The sequence below is a fragment of the Pagrus pagrus genome, assembly GCF_965226575.1.
Source record: "Pagrus pagrus genome assembly, chromosome: 19".
In the NCBI taxonomy this organism is placed as follows: Eukaryota; Metazoa; Chordata; class Actinopteri; order Spariformes; family Sparidae; genus Pagrus; species Pagrus pagrus.
The window spans coordinates 16998910-17019262 of NC_140203.1; the positions used below are offsets into that span (position 1 = coordinate 16998910).

General features: G+C 40.8%; 1 protein-coding gene across 4 annotated transcripts in view; it reads left to right on the forward strand.

The window, feature by feature from the left end:
- Nucleotides 1-17171: 17171 nt before the first annotated feature.
- ank1b (ankyrin 1, erythrocytic b) overlaps nt 17172-20353 on the forward strand; it is an 86066-nt gene continuing 82884 nt past the window's right edge. For all 4 annotated transcript variants that reach the window (XM_084383391.1, XM_084383390.1, XM_084383392.1 and 1 more), the window contains exon 1: nt 17172-17264. The gene's annotated coding sequence lies outside the window, so the exon portion shown is untranslated. The remainder of the gene's footprint in view (nt 17265-20353) is intronic.

The window sequence follows — 20353 nt, forward strand, 5'->3', positions numbered from 1 at the left end:
GTTACAGTCCTGTATCACACTGTTACAATCCTGTATGTAACAGTCCTGTATCACACAGTTACAGTCCTGTATGTTACAGTCCTGTATGTTACAGTCCTGTATCGCACTGTTACAGTCCTGTATGTTACAGTCCTGTATGTTACAGTCCTGTAACACACTGTTACAGTCCTGTATGTTATAGTTCTGTATTACACTGTTACCGTCCTGTATGTTGCAGTCCTGTATTGCACTGTTGCAGTCCTGTATTACACTGTTACAGTCCTGTATGTTACACTCCATTATTACAATGTTACAGTCCTGTATGGTACAGTCCTGTATCACACTGTTACAATCCTGTATGTAACAGTCCTGTATCACACGGTTACAGTCCTGTATGTTACAGTCCTGTATCACATGGTTACAGTCCTGTATGTTACAGTCCTGTATTGCACTGTTACAGTCCTGTATGTTACAATCCTGTATCACACGGTTACAGTCCTGTATGTTTCAGTCCTGTATTGCACTGTTACAGTCCTGTATGCTACAGTCCTGTAACACACTGTTACAGTCCTGTATGTTATAGTCCTGTATCACACGGTTACAGTCCTGTATGTTACAGTCCTGTATCACACGGTTACAGCCCTGTATGCTACAGTCCTGTATCGCACTGTTACAGTCCTGTATGTTACAGTCCTGTAACACACTGTTACAGTCCTGTATGTTATAGTTCTGTATTACACTGTTACCGTCCTGTATGTTACAGTCCTGTATTGCACTGTAACAGTCCTGTATTACACTGTTACAGTCCTGTATGTTACACTCCTTTATTACAATGTTACAGTCCTGTATGGTACAGTCCTGTATCACACTGTTACAGTCCTGTATGTTACAGTCCTTTATTACAATGTTACAGTCCTGTATGGTACAGTCCTGTATCACACTGTTACAATCCTGTATGTAGCAGTCCTGTATCACATGGTTACAGTCCTGTATGTTACAGTCCTGTATCACAAATTGTTACAGTCCTGTATGTTACAGTCCTGTATTGCACTGTTACAGTCCTGTATGTTACAGTCCTGTATCACACGGTTACAGTCCTGTATGTTTCAGTCCTGTATTGCACTGTTACAGTCCTGTATGCTACAGTCCTGTAACACACTGTTACAGTCCTGTATGTTATAGTCCTGTATCACACGGTTACAGTCCTGTATGTTACAGTCCTGTATCACACGGTTACAGTCCTGTATGTTACAGTCCTGTATCGCACTGTTACAGTCCTGTATGTTACAGTCCTGTAACACACTGTTACAGTCCTGTATGTTATAGTTCTGTATTACACTGTTACCGTCCTGTATGTTACAGTCCTGTATTGCACTGTAACAGTCCTGTATTACACTGTTACAGTCCTGTATGTTACACTCCTTTATTACAATGTTACAGTCCTGTATGGTACAGTCCTGTATCACACTGTTACAGTCCTGTATGTTACAGTCCTTTATTACAATGTTACAGTCCTGTATGGTACAGTCCTGTATCACACTGTTACAATCCTGTATGTAGCAGTCCTGTATCACATGGTTACAGTCCTGTATGTTACAGTCCTGTATCACAAATTGTTACAGTCCTGTATGTTACAGTCCTGTATTGCACTGTTACAGTCCTGTATGTTACAGTCCTGTATTACACTGCTACAGTCCTGTATTACACTGTTATAGTCCTGTATGTTACAGTCCTGTAACACACTGTTACAGTCCTGTATGTTATAGTTCTGTATTACACTGTTACCGTCCTGTATGTTACAGTCCTGTATTGCACTGTTACAGTCCTGTATTACGCTGTTACAGTCCTGTATGTTACACTCCTTTATTACAATTTTACAGTCCTGTTTGGTACAGTCCTCTATCACACGGTCACAGTCCTGTATGTTACAGTCCTGTATCACACGGTTACAGTCCTGTTTGTTACAGTCCTGTAACACACTGTTACAGTCCTGTATGTTATAGTTCTGTATTACACTGTTACCGTCCTGTATGTTACAGTCCTGTATTGCACTGTAACAGTCCTGTATTACACTGTTACAGTCCTGTATGTTACACTCCTTTATTACAATGTTACAGTCCTGTATGGTACAGTCCTGTATCACACTGTTACAGTTCTGTATGTTACAGTCCTGTATCACCTGTATGTTACAGTCCTGTATCACACTGTTACAATCCTGTATGTAACAGTCCTGTATCACACGGTTACAGTCCTGTATGTTACAGTCCTGTATTGCACTGTTACAGTCCTGTATGTTACAGTCCTGTATGCTACAGTCCTGTATTGCACTGTTACAGTCCTGTATGTTACAGTCCTGTAACACACTGTGACAGACCTGTATGTTATAGTTCTGTATTACACTGTTACCGTCCTGTATGTTACAGTCCTGTATTGCACTGTAACAGTCCTGTATTACACTGTTACTGTCCTGTATGTTACACTCCTTTATTACAATGTTACAGTCCTGTATGGTATAGTCCTGTATCACACTGTTACAGTCCTGTATGTTACAGTCCTGTATCACCTGTATGTTACAGTCCTGTATCACAGTTACAATCCTGTATGTAACAGTCCTGTATCACACGGTTACAGTCCTGTATGTTACAGTCCTGTATCACATGGTTACAGTCCTGTATGTTACAGTCCTGTATTACACTGTTAAAGTCCTGTATGTAACAGTCCTGTATCACACGGTTACAGTCCTGTATGTTACAGTCCTGTATTGCACTGTTACAGTCCTGTATGTTACAGTCCTGTAACACACTGTTACAGTCCTGTATGTTATAGTTCTGTATTACACGGTTACAGTCCTGTATGTTACAGTCCTGTAACACACTGTTACAGTCCTGTATGTTATAGTTCTGTATTACACTGTTACCGTCCTGTATGTTACAGTCCTGTATTGCACTGTTACAGTCCTGTATTACACTGTTACAGTCCTGTATGTTACACTCCTTTATTGCAATGTTACAGTCCTGTTTGGTACAGTCCTCTATCACACGGTCACAGTCCTGTATGTTACAGTCCTGTATCACACGGTTACAGTCCTGTATGTTACAGTCCTGTAACACATGGTTACAGTCCTGTATGTTACAGTCCTGTATTACACTGTTAAAGTCCTGTATGTAACAGTCCTGTATCACACGGTTACAGTCCTGTATGTTACAGTCCTGTATTGCACTGTTACAGTCCTGTAACACACTGTTACAGTCCTGTATGTTATAGTTCTGTATTACACGGTTACAGTCCTGTATGTTACAGTCCTGTAACACACTGTTACAGTCCTGTATGTTATAGTTCTGTATTACAGTTACCGTCCTGTATGTTACAGTCCTGTATTGCACTGTTACAGTCCTGTATTACACTGTTACAGTCCTGTATGTTACACTCCTTTATTGCAATGTTACAGTCCTGTTTGGTACAGTCCTCTATCACACGGTCACAGTCCTGTATGTTACAGTCCTGTATCACACGGTTACAGTCCTGTATGTTACAGTCCTGTAACACACTGTTACAGTCCTGTATGTTATAGTGCTGTATTACACTGTTACCGTCCTGTATGTTACAGTCCTGTATTGCACTGTTACAGTCCTGTATTACACGGTTAAAGTCCTGTATGTTAGAGTCCTGTATTACACGGTTACAGTCCTGTATGTTACAGTCCTGTGTTACACTGTTACATTCCTGTATTACACTGTTACAGTCCTGTATGTTGCACTCCTTTATTACACTGTTACAGTCATGTATGCTACAGTCCTGTATCACACTCTTACCATCCTGTATGTTACAGTCCTGTATTGCACTGTTACAGTCCTGTATGGTACAGTCCTGTATCACCTGTATGTTACAGTCCTGTATCACAGTTACAATCCTGTATGTAACAGTCCTGTATCACACGGTTACAGTCCTGTATGTTACAGTCCTGTATCACATGGTTACAGTCCTGTATGTTACAGTCCTGTATTACACTGTTAAAGTCCTGTATGTAACAGTCCTGTATCACACGGTTACAGTCCTGTATGTTACAGTCCTGTATTGCACTGTTACAGTCCTGTATGTTACAGTCCTGTAACACACTGTTACAGTCCTGTATGTTATAGTTCTGTATTACACGGTTACAGTCCTGTATGTTACAGTCCTGTAACACACTGTTACAGTCCTGTATGTTATAGTTCTGTATTACACTGTTACCGTCCTGTATGTTACAGTCCTGTATTGCACTGTTACAGTCCTGTATTACACTGTTACAGTCCTGTATGTTACACTCCTTTATTGCAATGTTACAGTCCTGTTTGGTACAGTCCTCTATCACACGGTCACAGTCCTGTATGCTACAGTCCTGTATCACACGGTTACAGTCCTGTATGTTACAGTCCTGTAACACATGGTTACAGTCCTGTATGTTACAGTCCTGTATTACACTGTTAAAGTCCTGTATGTAACAGTCCTGTATCACACGGTTACAGTCCTGTATGTTACAGTCCTGTATTGCACTGTTACAGTCCTGTAACACACTGTTACAGTCCTGTATGTTATAGTTCTGTATTACACGGTTACAGTCCTGTATGTTACAGTCCTGTAACACACTGTTACAGTCCTGTATGTTATAGTTCTGTATTACACTGTTACCGTCCTGTATGTTACAGTCCTGTATTGCACTGTTACAGTCCTGTATTACACTGTTACAGTCCTGTATGTTACACTCCTTTATTGCAATGTTACAGTCCTGTTTGGTACAGTCCTCTATCACACGGTCACAGTCCTGTATGTTACAGTCCTGTATCACACGGTTACAGTCCTGTATGTTACAGTCCTGTAACACACTGTTACAGTCCTGTATGTTATAGTGCTGTATTACACTGTTACCGTCCTGTATGTTACAGTCCTGTATTGCACTGTTACAGTCCTGTATTACACGGTTAAAGTCCTGTATGTTAGAGTCCTGTATTACACGGTTACAGTCCTGTATGTTACAGTCCTGTGTTACACTGTTACATTCCTGTATTACACTGTTACAGTCCTGTATGTTGCACTCCTTTATTACACTGTTACAGTCATGTATGCTACAGTCCTGTATCACACTCTTACCATCCTGTATGTTACAGTCCTGTATTGCACTGTTACAGTCCTGTATGTTAGAGTCCTGTATTACACTGTTACACTCCTGTACTGCACTGTTACAGTCCTGTATGTTAGAGTCCTGTATTACACTGTTACAGTCCTGTATGTTACAGTCCTGTATTACACTGTTATACACCTGTATGTTACAGTCCTGTATTACACTGTTACCGTCCTGTATGTTACAGTCCTGTATTGCACTGTTACAGTCATGTATGTCACAGTCGTGTATTACACTGTTGCAGTCATGTATGTTACAGTTGTGTATGTTACAGTCCTGTATTACACTGTTTTAGTCCCGTAAAACTAAAAACACCACAGATATAACATCAATCATTCTAAGTGTTCCTGTGATCATGTGAAATGAACAAAATCTTCTCAAGGTATTAATCACTACATTATTACATGAGTAGTTAAGACTCATGGGTATGACCACACCCACACATCTTCGTACTTCGCCTTCAGACAGACAGACAGATGCCTTGCCAAGTACTGAACACCACTTCTGTGGTACTTCCCACAGCAATAGGTGTCTGCAGGCCCAAGAATGGGGGCCAGGGGAGTAAAGTGTGTGTAAGGGGGGGCAGGCCCCTACATCAGGCCCCCCTGCTCGGACCACACCCATCTTTGAACTAGGCCTTTGTGTTTCTCTCAACTACACACCTGTAAAATTAAAGCAAAATACTGTAAAAACAGCCTTCTAGTGTCAAACTCTGCATCATCTACACAGTAAAGCTCAAACATTCCAGAGTAGGAACAAGAAGAAGAACATAATTTTGATTTAATTATTTAAAAAAATATATAGTTTTAGTCACAAAAGTAGAACCCCAAAAATGTGTTGTGTCATCAAACAGATTTACCACTCAACTGTGGGAAAGGGACAGAAATGGAAGATACAGCTAGGTCAGTGCATTTCATGAAATAACATATGTTTGAGTGGTTAACAAAACAGGTAAGTGACTATTAAGAAATGTCTAATTCCACACAAGGATCAACCAAAGTTGGGTAAATGTGACCAAAAAAAGGAACACTTAAACTTAAAAACAAGTATGTGCTTTCCTGTCTTAATTTCGGACTTTGATCTCTGTTTGTTTTACACTCCTGCCGTTTAATCCCTCTCGAGCTTGCAATCCCCTCTGTTTCTGTCTCATTTCCTTTAAAAGCACACACAGCTCTCCTGATAGCAAAAGCAGCACCATTATCAATTACTCGCCGTCTCCTGCACCAAATACCCCCCCCCCTGCAGACACAGCACATTTCCCTGGCCTGGAGAGAGAAAGAAAGAGGGAGGACGGAGCAAAAGAGAGAGAAACGGAGAAAGAAAGATTGAGAGGTAGGTAGGGAGACTGAAAGAAAGGGAGTGGAGAATAGAGAGAGAAGGAACAGAGCAGGAGAGAGAAAGAGAGAAAGACAGAGCCAAAGGCAAATATAGTGTCGGGGTAAAAAAAGAAAAACTGCTTCGAGCATTAAACATTATATTGCCGTTCTTTAAGGTGGGTTGGCTGATAAGGGAGCTACTTGCACATTATGGCTTTATATATTAAAGTATGACAGCAGTGCTGAAATTTCCTGCTGCGTGTGTGCTCAGGACGTGTCCTCATTTGAACTTGCTTATACACTCCCACATGCTTTGTATTGAATAATTCAGGAGACACTGGTGATGAGCTTTACTGGAGCATCAAAAAATCAGCATAGAAAGATCTGATATCCATTATCTTTCCAGTAAATGGCAGTTTTTATTGAACCTATGGTAACACTTAATAATCATCATTAATAAATGATACATTCGTAGTTAATTTAACTTTATCTTTATGTTATGTCACTGTTAGCAGACAATAACATGCTTTATAAACCATTTCTAAGCAATTGTAACGGTTTATAAACATCTGTGAAAACTATGTAATGACCATCCAATTAATAAAGTAGATAAATACACAGTTTGTCATGGTTTAGATTTTTGTAGATTGTTCCTCATGTCATGTTTTCTTTTCCATTTCCTGTCTTTGTCTTTTTCCCACCCTTTTCCCTGCTCACAATTATTTATTAGCCCTGTTTTGTTGCCAGCCTTTTGTTTTTGTTTTGTTTTGTCAACCTGCCTGCCTCAGAGGTTTGCATTTGGGTCCTTTTTGTTTTGATTAACATATTATTCATTAACCATTTATGAAGTATTATAAATGCCAGTTGTGGCTTTACAATAAATAGTTGCTTGATAAATATTTTATAAAGCATTACATTGTTTGTTAACAGTGAAAATTTAATTAATAATTAACATACTGTTTGTGTGTATCTGAACCTATAGAAAAAAGCTGAGCTCCTGCATTAGGTCAAAATGGGAAACAATGACACTGCAGCACATGAATTCAAGTCGAGCTAATTCACTACTTCAGTGTCCACACCAAAGTATAAAAACATGTTTTGCAGTTTTAATAAAGCGTAACTTATGATGTGGAGATATGAAACCAAATTAAAAATCCCATCTTTGTGTGTGTGTGTGTGTGTGTGTGTGTGTGTGTGTGAGAGAGAGAGAGAGAGAGAGAGAGAGAGATTTTATTGTTATGTTTATATTCTGCGATTGACTGTCATTAATCATCTGTTTATTTTTATTATTTTTTTTATTAATATTATTTTATTGTTATATGCTTTGGCAATATAAGCACTGCCTTGTCATGCCAATAAAGCTATTGAAATTGAAAAATTGAGAGAGAGAGAGAGAGAGAGAGAAGTACATGAAATAAATATATTCTGTGTGTTTTCTGCATAATTTTTTACTGACTACAGTCTGACATACTGTAGTCGGTGTGTTTGGAAACTACTACTGGAATCGCATAAACCCTCACTAACTCATGGCAGCAGACCTTATCAATGGTGGAGAAATACTACGGATCATTTTTTTATTTTTTAAAGTTAATGTATAAAATGTTTAAATTGCCACGAATAAAAGTAACTTATAAAAGTCAAACATTAGCATTATTATTAGGCCTAGACAAGAAGTAGAAGGTATATGTTGTGATTTGCATAGCTCTGATATAAGTCATGTCTTATTTCTTGTTATTAAAATATGACTTATTTAGACGAGGACCAAAAAAAATGTTTTTGAGCCATGTTTGAACTGATATAAAGTGACATAGTTTTGTTTTAGCCACATTACTAAAAGACACATTTTTCAGAAGCTAGAAATTTAAATTAAGCCTCATACATGCAATTAAGCCTTACCGATCTTCTGTTATAATATTAAAAACAAAGGGTCTGAAGAGGTAAAACTACATAAATTAACAGCTAAATGTTCTTAAATAGCTCCTTGCTTTTACAGTGTTATATAATGATGATTATTATTACTGTTGCATATTTTTATGTACAATAATGCATCATATTTTATTTTTTATCAGCTAATTCATATGTTTTGCATTATTTGTCAAATAAAGTGGTTAAAAAGTGGAAGCAAAGAAAATCCCTCAAATGTGCACATGTGAAGAGTTAAAGTTAAAACATGCTTAATTACTGTCTGCCATTGAATTCATAACCTCAGATGTAACCCTCACTATAACCCTATAGTTCCAGCCCTAACTCAGACTTTACATGAGTCATTCAAGAGCAATCTGAACACTTTGGAGTGAATTCTGTCTTTTGAAAAGATTCCTACATGTTTCTTTCTACCTGACATTTTGTATTTCCTTCCCTTCCCCTTGCCTAATCCTCCTCACAACACATTGACCAGACTTCCCCTGCACATCTCATTGTTTCCCCTCTCTCCTCTGCCTCTTTCTGCCTCCATCCGTGGGCTGAGCCAACGCCCAGTTGCTGCAGTGCAGCTCACTTCCCCCCGTTTCCAAAAACTCTGCCCCCTCCCTCTTCTGATCTAAACACCCTCTCTTTGCCTCTCTGTGTCTCTCTCTACCTCTTCGCCTGTGTCTCTCTGCAGTGAGGCAGGGAGGGGGCAAAAGGACAGTCAAGTGAGTTTTATATATGCCACTCACCATCCCAAAACTGCACTGGCCTATAAACAGGAAGAGAGTGCATGTATATAGTTTGTAGCAAAAGTTCAGTCAATAAATATGTTGTAACCGGAAAAAAATCTTGTTTTGAGGGATGCAGGACTCCTCCCTCCACTGTAAACAAGCAGTTTAATTTTTCTTTAAAAGAAACACTGCAGGATATAAAACTCTTACTCTTACATTCCTTCGGCCTCCTTCCTCTCTTCTCCTCTGTTGGCAAACTTAATGACCCCACACAGACTCATGCAGATCATCTAAATGTCTTTAATTTGTTGAGAGTTCAGAGCGGTTTGTGGCAGGATTCGTTCCTGAGACTTTAACGACCTTAATAACTTTAATGACACACTATTAAACTGCTTTGTATTTATCAAGTGCTCACCCCAGAAGAAGTGTTAATGTGTCGAAACAGGGTTACGTAAGTCGCCGCTGGGAGTAATTTAAAAGTGAGGAGGCACGAGGCTCAGGCTGCATCTTGGAGGACGAGGGCCTTGCAAAGAGTGATGTTAGTGGGATTAGTGATAAAAAAAAGGCAGAGATACTCCTTCAAAAGACAGAAGGCCTGATTCTGATATAGAAGACAAGATTGCCTCTGTACATCAGAGTATAACAAAACATATAATAACTAGAAAATGATTTGCACTATTGAGCAATGGGACGATCTGTCCCTGTTTTGTGCCTGTATCTGTGAGGATTCACATGTACACACAAAACATCATGGATGATGTAGTACGCCAAAGGCCAAGGATTCAAACCTCCGTCATGATCAACAGGTGGTGGCAGTAACACTAAGAAATGTAGGGACACCAGTTTATAAAAATACATATGTGAACAATGTATTCTGTGAGACTGGAAATGTAATCAACATGTGACTGTGTTTTGGTGAGAATTATGAATGTAAAATATGTTTTGGGGTGTTTTGTTATTCGAAAACCAGATTAACATTCAAATACTCAAAACAATCCAACCATGACCAAAACCTTCACTTCACCATCCATACTTTATTTGAATCAAAGCTGCTTTCATCTGTGAGTTTTATTAATAATCTGGTGAGATGACTGTATGTGAAAGGTGTCACTCATAGTGAATAACTTGCAACAACCAAACTCTGCCAAACCAACTGTACAGCAACAAACAGCAAACTAGCAAGTAGCTGGTTAGCATAGTGGAGTAGTAAGCAGCCAACTGGGCCATAGTTGATTCTCTGGTGGGCTGGGTCTGGCCGCAACCTGGACCGGCTCTGGTTTATTTGGTTCACCCTTGGCTGACACCTGGCCATTTTATGGCCTGCTTATGGCTCAGATCTAGCAAACAGGAGCAGACTGTGAAGAAGTGGCATCCTTTCACGCAGTATGCAGGCCAGATGAGGGTGCCTGGTACAATTTTGCTATCTGGAATGCTTCTTTTCGTCTGCTGTATGTGTAAATAGGCTGTTGTTTGCATGCTCGTGACGTACAGTATACCTACAGGTTAGCTGGCCCTTATCTTCATGGCCCCCAGGGCTGTCTCTTCAAATCTTACCCTGTAAGCAGTTTTTTCTTTTTTTCATCTGCATCAACTTTTCCTGGATGCCTCAATTCCTGTGTGTGCATTTCTATCACATTGCAACATGTTTTTGTGCCATCCTCCACAAGGGTTCATACCCTATTGGGAACATTCAGGAGGTGCATCATCATGCCTGCCTGATATTTTTGACTTGCTCAGATCCGGTTTGTTTTGTCGTTTTTCCTTGATTCTTGTGCTTTTACCGCTGGTGAGTAGGCTATTGTTTTGTCTGTATTCAATTATTATTGCTGTGTTTCACAACTTTGTTGTGCTGTAGATAGCCAAGTCTGCACAGAGTGTTTTATATTGAAAACTGACCAGATGCTGTTCGCCATTCCTGTGTCTGGCTTCCTGTCTGGCTCAATCTGCTTTTTGCAGCTTCTGTCCACTTCTGTATCAAAAATCTTTTTTTTTTTAAATTAATGAATGCATATTTAAACTCAAACATATAGTGTAACTGTTTCATGTCTCACTATGAAGTGAGGATAAACTGATTATATATTGTTACTGTAGCTCTACTAGAGTTCAGGGTCCCATTGCTCGTGTAGTTCAGTGGGTATTGTGATCGGGTCATGTCATGTGACCTCCCATTAGATCATGCTATACCCTGTCCTATCCCATCATATCCATCATGTCCTTTCATATCCCATCACAGTCCATCATGCCCTGACCCTTCTCATCACATTATGTCACATCCCATCATGTCGCGTCGTGTCGCATCATGCTGCAGCATGACCTAAACTGAAAATCACAGCTGCCATAAAGACAAGCATTTGCTTTGTCATACTCTGGGCGGCCATTTGCAGAGGATCAGACCTCTACATCTCAGCTTCACCTCCACCTAATCTATGGAACAAGGTATTTGCCGTTGCAGTTTGCAGAAGCACTGCATAGCAAACACATTTACTGTAATGTAACGCTTGTAGAAAAAGAGGCACAGTCGATGAGTATTGATCAGGAGCAGAGCGAGCCTTGTCCTCAAGTGCTCTTGAGCCGCTCTCCTCAGGCCGTGCCAGGTAATCCAAGCCTCAGAGGTCGGCAGATTTTCCCGGCAGAGTGAGGAAGGCGAGGCTGCAGGGTAAAAAGATACAAAGTTAATCAACACCTCTCAGTGTACCTCGTTTTTTCCCACACACTAACAGCAGGAATTATGATGCTGCTCGGGGGGTGCAAGTTTGAGGCACAAGAAGCAATCCAATAACGGAGTTTAAAAGCTGATAAAGATGCAAGCTGCACTATCATCAGCTGCTTACTGAAAGGGCTTTGACAATGAAAAAGGAGCCTGTATTATATGCAATGCAGAATCGCCGTGTGCGCTAGTCTCCTCATCAGCATTTCAGGCCGAAAGAGAGAAAGTTTGCATTATTCTCCCCTGACAGGAAGCTGGTCTGCAGTATTGTGGCATCTTGGCTTCCACAGGGGTGACTCTGAGATAATTTTTGGGTGTCTGCCAAGTGCTTTTCACCCCCGAGCACTTTGATTCTCACAGAGTGGGTCTGGCATGCCCAGCTCCAGTGATCAATGGTTCCTAATGGAGGAGCGGTCATGGACAGCACGAGGTTTTAAAAGGACACACAGATTCTGGGCCTTTTTCTCAAATCAATCGCTGCAATTTAATTTTTATGATGCATTGAAATGTGCAGGGGTCATCCCGAGAATAACTCATGGAAGTACTTGACAGTTTTGAAATGAGTTTGTTTGCTTTCTTGCTGAGAGCTGGAGGAGAAGATCAATGTTTGTGTGTGGAGAGAAATGTTTAGCTTAACTTAGCATAAAGATGAGAAAAAGGGGGAAACAGCGATCCTGCCTCTGTCCAAAGATGAGAAAAATCTGTTAGCTTAGCTCGCTAATTAACACGTTAAATCAAAAACAATAATTTGTGCTTTTATTTATCTGGTGTGCAGTCAGCTCCTGGAGGTGACATCATTCTTCCAACCACTTTAGATGATACCATGCCATAAATGTATTGATACCATGCCATAAATGCATTGAGTGTAATCTTTTTAAGGAATGATCAGTATTGACGTTCTTGTCAGGCGATACGGTTGGTAAACAATACATTTTCACAAAGTTACACCAGCACCCCCTTTTTCGTGCCCCCCTGCAGCAGTCCTGGGTTCAAATCCAACCTGTGGCCCTCTGCCACATGTCATCCCCCCTCTCTCTCACACCCAGTGTCCTGTCATCTCTCTCAGTTGTCCTATCCAATAAAGCCATATAAAGGCAAAAAAAACAGCTGCACTCCCATCTGAATATTATGTGGGTCCTGCAGAATATTACAGCTACAGTAGCTTAAAATAGTGACATGGGGCACTGAACTGAATGAAGTTACTTTGTCTATCAGGGTGTTGAGTAATCGGAAACATTACCTCTGAAGGACTATGAGTAAGCAGTTTAAGTCAAGCATACAGTCTTCATTATTTTCTCATGCTACATGGACTCTCTGTTGAATACCTGGTAATGACTGAACAAGGAAGTCACTGCGTCTGGCCAAACTGCACATAACCTCCTTTAAAACAACAAATTGTCATTTTTTTCACTTCTAGTCTTAATGCTGAGGTTCGCTAGCTGTCTCCTGGCCGTAGTTTCCTATTTAAACACACAGACAGCCATGACAATGCTGATGAGTTTACATCACTCCTTTATTTCAACATTAAATAATCATCATGTCACACAAATCTATTAAGAAGCTTTTCATTCTTTTGTTTTTATATTCATCCGTTCTTCCTTTTTGCCAAGACTAACCACGGAAGTTAATATATTCTCAGGATGATTAACGCACCTTTCCATTCCCCTGTGGTGCAGTGTGAACTGCTGAGTTAACTCAAATGCCTTTTGTTTCACTGTTTATCTGCATTGGTGCTCTTATATAGCCTATATGTTCTGCCCTGCTGAGCAGTGTTTAATGGGGCCAGCAGTACAGTTCTTTGAAGGATCGGGCCCTGGCTTATTGTGATACTGAGGCTGCTTAAATAGAAGTTATGTTACACATGTGCCACAATATTTCATTGTGTTTAAATTGACAAGACGACACCCCTGCAGCAAAGAAAACAATGAGAGACAAAAGAGAGGAACAAGATTAAGGAAAATTAAAGCAGATGTATTTTAATTTATCATTTCATAGCACTGACAGCACTGTTCAGATATTTCAGAGTGTGTGCTCCCATATCTACTCACTGCTTTCTCCTCAGTGTCCTGTGTGGCAGATGAATATGTTGAATCTTTGCTGACACCTACAGCTGAAAGTGTGTAAGTGTGCAGAGTTGCGTACCATTACATGAAAGCTGATTGTTTAAACCAGTAGTTTTGCACAGCTCTGAGCATGTCCACATAATAAGTTTTACACTGATGTTAGAGGAGCAAATGCACTTAAAATCTTATATGTCTTGCATACTCTTATGATTAGATGTACATCCACTCAGTGATAGAAGTTTTGAAGGGGCGTGCAACAGACCTTTTAAAGCACAGCTGGAAATCATAACATTAATGATGGCTGCATTCCATTTAGTTCAGCTAGTTCCAGGGCTCTGGTATTGTGCACGCACACTGGGAATGGAGCCTCTGTCAACATTTAGGGTATTTTAGCAGATGCTTATTATAGATGCAAATTACATTAATTCATATATACAGTCAAACACTGATGGCGATGGCTGCCAAGCAAGGTGCCGACCAGGAGCAGTTTGGTGTTTGGTATCTTGCCCAAGGACACTTCAACATGCGGACCGTGGGAATTGAACCAGCAATCTTCTGACAACAAGACGCTGGCTCTACCCCTGAGCCACAGTCACCCAATGTGACTGGTCACACCTTTGCTTTTCGTGCAAAATGTCTGCTGTGAAAAGGGTCTATTGGCACGATGAGCTGCCCATGAATTGAATGTGCAGTGATCACTTACATGAACTTCTAACAGGGACTTGAAATGGGCCTTTTGTACACATAAAAAGTCTTAGATCTTTGACTTGGGGAGGGGAAAAAAGGTGTTTCCAGTCATATTTTGCTGTTTGTATGCGTTTTCTGAAGGTGTTGCGCTGACATTTTTTGTTGAAGGTTCATTCTTGACAAATCATGGTGAATACTTCGACTCTTCTCTCTAACTCTTAAGTAAAGGTCATAGGATTTTGAGGTAATCACATTATTAAATGACCAATAGAAGAACACCTGATTGATAAATCACTGCTGAAACGTGAAGGTGATGTGAACAACACAACAAGGTGAGGAGAAGAGCGTGTCCTTTGTTACAGCACTCACAACCTCCTTTCTTATTTCAGAGATGGCTGCAGACTTCAGATTGGACACAGTAACTCTGGCTGACTCCCAGAATTTTTTTTTTTTTGTGCTGAGGAAAGTGCAATTCATCATGAAGGGCAAAGACCAGTGGATGCAGAGTCCCTTTTGGAGTTGGGCCAGATGGCATGTGACACAACTGGAGAGACGCTGCAAAACAGTATAGGGCATTTCAGGGACAGAAAACAAGTGCACCCACTACGTACACAGCATTAAAGGTGACATATTATGCTCATTTCTGCTTGTTGACATGGGTCCTTGATGTCTAAATGGAATGATAGTAACATGCTTTGGTCGAAAAAACCAAAGGATTGAGCACAGCAGGGTTGTTTACTATGGAGGACTAAACATGACTTAAGTATAAATAAATAAATAAATAAATGCATAAATAAATGTATAAATAAATGCTGAAATAAATAAATAAATACATAAATAAATAAATGTATAAATAATTACAGGAATAAATGTATAAATGCATAAATAAATAAATAAATAAATGTATAAGTAAATAAATGCATAAATAAATAAATGCTGAAATAAATGAATAAATAAATAAATGCTGAAATAAATGTATAAATAAATAAATAAAAGAATAAATGAAAGAACAAATAAATATATAAATGCTTTATATTTATTTCTACATTTCTGTTCACCTACATTTATGTATTTCTGTATTTCTGTGTCCATATGTTAATGAAGTAGGAGGTCCTAACCTCAGTCAACAGCATGATTGGTTACAGGAGTGTGCTCGATTCGGGTCGACTACTTCTGCCTTACTAGTGGCGCTGATGTTGTTAGCTACCAGTCTGCCCGCTCAGCTAACCCTTAGCTGCAGTTCTGGTTTAGTAATGGCAGTTTTTGTACGAGCGATTGCGAATGAATTACGATCATTAGCGAATGATTTAGAGAACCATGCAACCAATGACTATGTTCAGTTTCGTCTGGATAGATTGGTGGGTGACTTGGCTCAGCTCAACACCGATATGGATGTGCAAACTGAGCTAGCAGTGTTAGACGGTCTGGAAGAAGTCGGCCGCCGACTTTACATCCTGTCAGAGACAGAAGAAGGGACCCTTGGACGTCCTCTATCCCACCGTGATAGCATAGACTACGAGCTACAAGGACCAAAACCCCGATTTTTAAAAAACTGGACGGATTGGACTGAACATTGATCGCTCTGCACAGCCGGGCGAGTGTGCAGGGACTGCTGCAAATTGCAATACAGAGCAAGACGCTGCAAACAAAAATCAATAACTCCACTGTTATACAGTATTGAGACTCCAAAATCACTACACACACCAAGAGTCTCCTCATGATCATACTACAACAGCTATTTTGGATGGATGGGCTTTTGCATATTTTTGGTGATTTTTTTATTGGTATTAATCATTAAAAACTTCCAATATTAATCAATATGATTAATATTGGAAATGAATTCGAATTTATTTAATAATTTGACCCGCTCCATCCCGCCCGCACAACCGCATCTATTTTCACAACCCGCCCCGCAGCTATTAAATACATGTTAAATGTCATTGAATAAGGCTTTTATTTGGTCTGTTTGAAAACAGCCCTTCGAGTGGCACTGAAAACTGGCAACAACAAATTAAATTATGAATGAAAATAAATAGGCTATAATCCTTAATCACCCGCCCCGCCAATAAAGTGAACATTTCTTGACCCGACCCAACCGGCCGGCCTGCGCATCACTAGTATCCGGCACCACGACGGAGAACTGCGAAGGCTCGAGGGGTCTCCGTGGTTACGGAGTCGGATTACTTATTACGTAGTCGGAGTAGTATATCCGACCCTTAAAGGTATAGTTGGTAATCCTTTTCAGAAACACTTTTTGTTATACTGGGTGAAATGGTCTTCCCACCCTGAGAGTAGTCCATACATAATGTGTTCAGAAAAAGGAACGAAAGAAATCAGACCTCTGTGGCAGCTGCAGGCCTGTAAAAACTGACCAATCCCTCCCTCTCGGTCTGAGTTGAAAGAACCAATCAGATGCCTTCATGTCTTGTCCTGCCTGCACCCCCCTCTGTCCCCCCCTCCTCCCTGCGCGCACTCATCACGTGTCACGTGTTGCCGGAAATATTCAGCACACTGCGTATGGAGTTAGCAGGAGATCCACACTCCAGGTCAGAAGGTGGCGGTAATGCACACCTAACAGCTGTTTGCCAACAGCCATAAAACAACAGCAGAAGAAGAAGAGTTAGCACAGTTAGCAAGAGAACGATGGCAGAGAAAATGCAGCTAAAGTAGCACTTCTAGAAGTGATGCAGAGGTTGCCGTCTTTCTGTTGGACAGGTAATTATTTGTTCTGCTTCGGGGGGATTTGTTATTTTCATGAAATATGTAACGTAAGCCAACTCAGCTACTTTTGTAGCTTGTATTAGCCCAGTGCTAACGGCTCTCCTCTGCCCTGCTGACGGACTGTCTGACGCGCGTTCAAGTTTGTGGGGGCGGGGCTTTGGACGGAGCACTGACGGGAGGGGGAGAAGGGGATGGAGCTTAGACGAGGTGCCACTTTCAAATCTTGCTAGCTCTCCAACATTATCAACTATACCTTTAAATCCTAATTTATACTACTGCGTAAAGTGCTGTACACGGACACGGAGAGCCCTCTCCGTCGCTGGAGAGCCTGTCGGAGACCCTCTCCGTACTCTCCGGGCGCATGAAAGATTTTTGAAGTGTCCGTCACTCCATTGAGGGGAAACGGAGACGGCAAGGGCTGTGATTGGTCCTCTAAAAACATCATTTCCGGAATTACTTTCGAAAGAGTTTGACGGTTCGCAATCAAGATGAGAATGAATCCGAATATATTTAATAATTTGACCCGCTCCATCCCGCCCGCACAACCACATCTATTTTCACAACCCGCCCCGCCGCTATTAAATACATAAATACAATGACATTAAATATGTCATTGAATAAGGCTTTTATTTGGTCTGACAAATGTGTTTGAAAACAGCCCTTCAAGTGGCACTGAAAACTGGCAACAACAAATTAAAATATTAATAAAAATAAATAGGCTATAATCCTTAATCACCCGTCCCGCCAATAAAGTGAACATTTCTTGACCTGACCCAACCGGCCGGCCCGCGCATCACTAGTATCCGGCACCACGACGGAGAACTGCGAAGGCTCGAGGGGTCTCCGTGGTTACGGAGTCGGATTACGTATTACGTAGTCGGAGTAGTATATCCGACCCTTAACGCTACACACGTATTACATGTATACCAACACACAGAAAAACGGTCAGAGGACAGTCTCCCAGAGCCATGACATCTGCCAAACTACAGCAGTTCCTCGGGCTGTCACACAGTCAGCAGTGCATTCAGACAAGACACGCTTCTAGAAGTTTGCTTACACGCTGTCCTTTAGCACAACATGCTAATGAATTAACGTAGCTCACTGGCCGTGAATAACAGAGACCAGTTCATACCGTTTCCTCTGCGTGTTCACCGCGGAACAGCAGCTAAACGTCCGCGAACAACTGACACCACGCCATTACGATGAATGGAAGTCTATTTTCGGAACAGCAGGGTTTCGGAAAGGTGGGGTGTAACCAACATTATCGTGAATCCTACGGCCAGTAAGCCCAACGTTGATAACTTCACATGTAATGTTAGTTCAGCCTCATATTTACACCCACGGTTAGCGTTAGCTCATGTGCTAAACAGCCAAAGTAACACAAACTATACTCTTTTTTAAATACTTACAGTTCCATCATTGACAGTGGGTATGGATCCATCTTTTAAGGGACAATCTTGTTGCCAGTCCAGCGTTATACTGACCCTGGTTGCTGAAACAGTCCGGCGTGAAGTGACTGGCACAGACCATAACGCTTCTGCTCACTGAAGCTGGGACCCTGATAAATAAAAAATAGCCACTTCGCTCTGATATCCTCTTTGGTAGGGAGGGGATGTAGCGAAACATGAGGATCCGTGCATCCGACGACAGAGCAGCAGTGCTTGGCTTTCGGGTTGTACATGGTAGCGGTCAGGCTGTCAGGTACAAGTTAGCGAGGACGAGAAAATGGCGGATCCTCGTTCAGGTAGCTGGCGTAATGTGGGAGGAGATACCCAGCGCGAAGGCTTGGAGTATGCAAATCCAAACGGCTCATTTAGAGACTCAATTCCTGACTCTGCCAGGTACAAAATATTGACTTAGTTGTCAAAACTCATTCTTAAGGGGTGGGGAGGCACTCCGGATACGCAAATATACATACTACAGCGAGGAAAAAGTAAGTTTTGCATAATATGTCCCCTTTAATATTTGTGTGACAGCAACAGCAATGATTATTAAAGTGCACAAACAAAAAGTAAAATCTAACCTCATGACCACATTCTTGTTTTCTACCCACTTCAGGGTTCTATTTTTCTCCAAAAAAATCAGGAATAAAATACTTTTTAAAGAGGAAAACATAAAGATATACTAAAACATCATGTTGACATGATGTACAAAATGAAATCACCACTTTATCTAGACATATATGTATGTCTCTTTAGATTTAATCCAACAGAAAACATTTGGAAATATGTTTTTCAGGCAAAATCAGGGAGGGAAAGTCTTCTAGGGTGGACGCAAATAAATCTACATGAGCGGCAATAACAACCAGCTACCACCTGATGGTGATATAACACAGTGAACACGAGGCGTTCAAAGACGTTGCAGTGCAGTTTGAGGCTTTAAACTGCAGTGATGCACTTGTAAATCTCAGCACCGTGGAACCATGAATCACCATCCAAGGCAAACAGTTTAATCTACTCAGGAATGTAGAGCGTGACATGCCGGCAATAAATATACACATTCATGCTACACCATATGGCGACTGATGAAGCACGACTTCACTGAGTAAAGAGAGAGATTACACATAATTCACTCCTGTGACCACAGCGTCAGTCACTCCCCAGGTTCTTTTAGATTTCAATTTTTTAAGTGTTCAGTTGTTGAGTCATGGTCGTGCAATAACCTTGGGAATCGTCTACAGCAAAGCTAAATATTCCCAAAAGCACTCAGGAGAAAATTGGAAGTGCCTTTATCTATTTTGCTTATAAAATATGTAACACACTGCCCAAAGACATCAGAGTGGCTGACGCAGCAGACATTTTTAAAAACAACAAAAATGATCCTTTTGGTCATCAAATCTCAAATCTCAGTGTGGTGCTTTTTATTTCATTATTGTTTGATGATTGTTGAGTACAGGTGGTTATATATGAAGGTAAAACACTCATCACAATCATGTCAGTTCCAAGATGAGTCTACTCATTGAGAGCAAGATCAAAAATCACGGCTCAGCTCGTGTCCCAAAGTCTTCATCAAACCTTCTAATAAACAGTTTTAAAGGGTTTACTGTGGCTTTGTTGAACTTTGAAGCCTCAAGTGCAAATAAA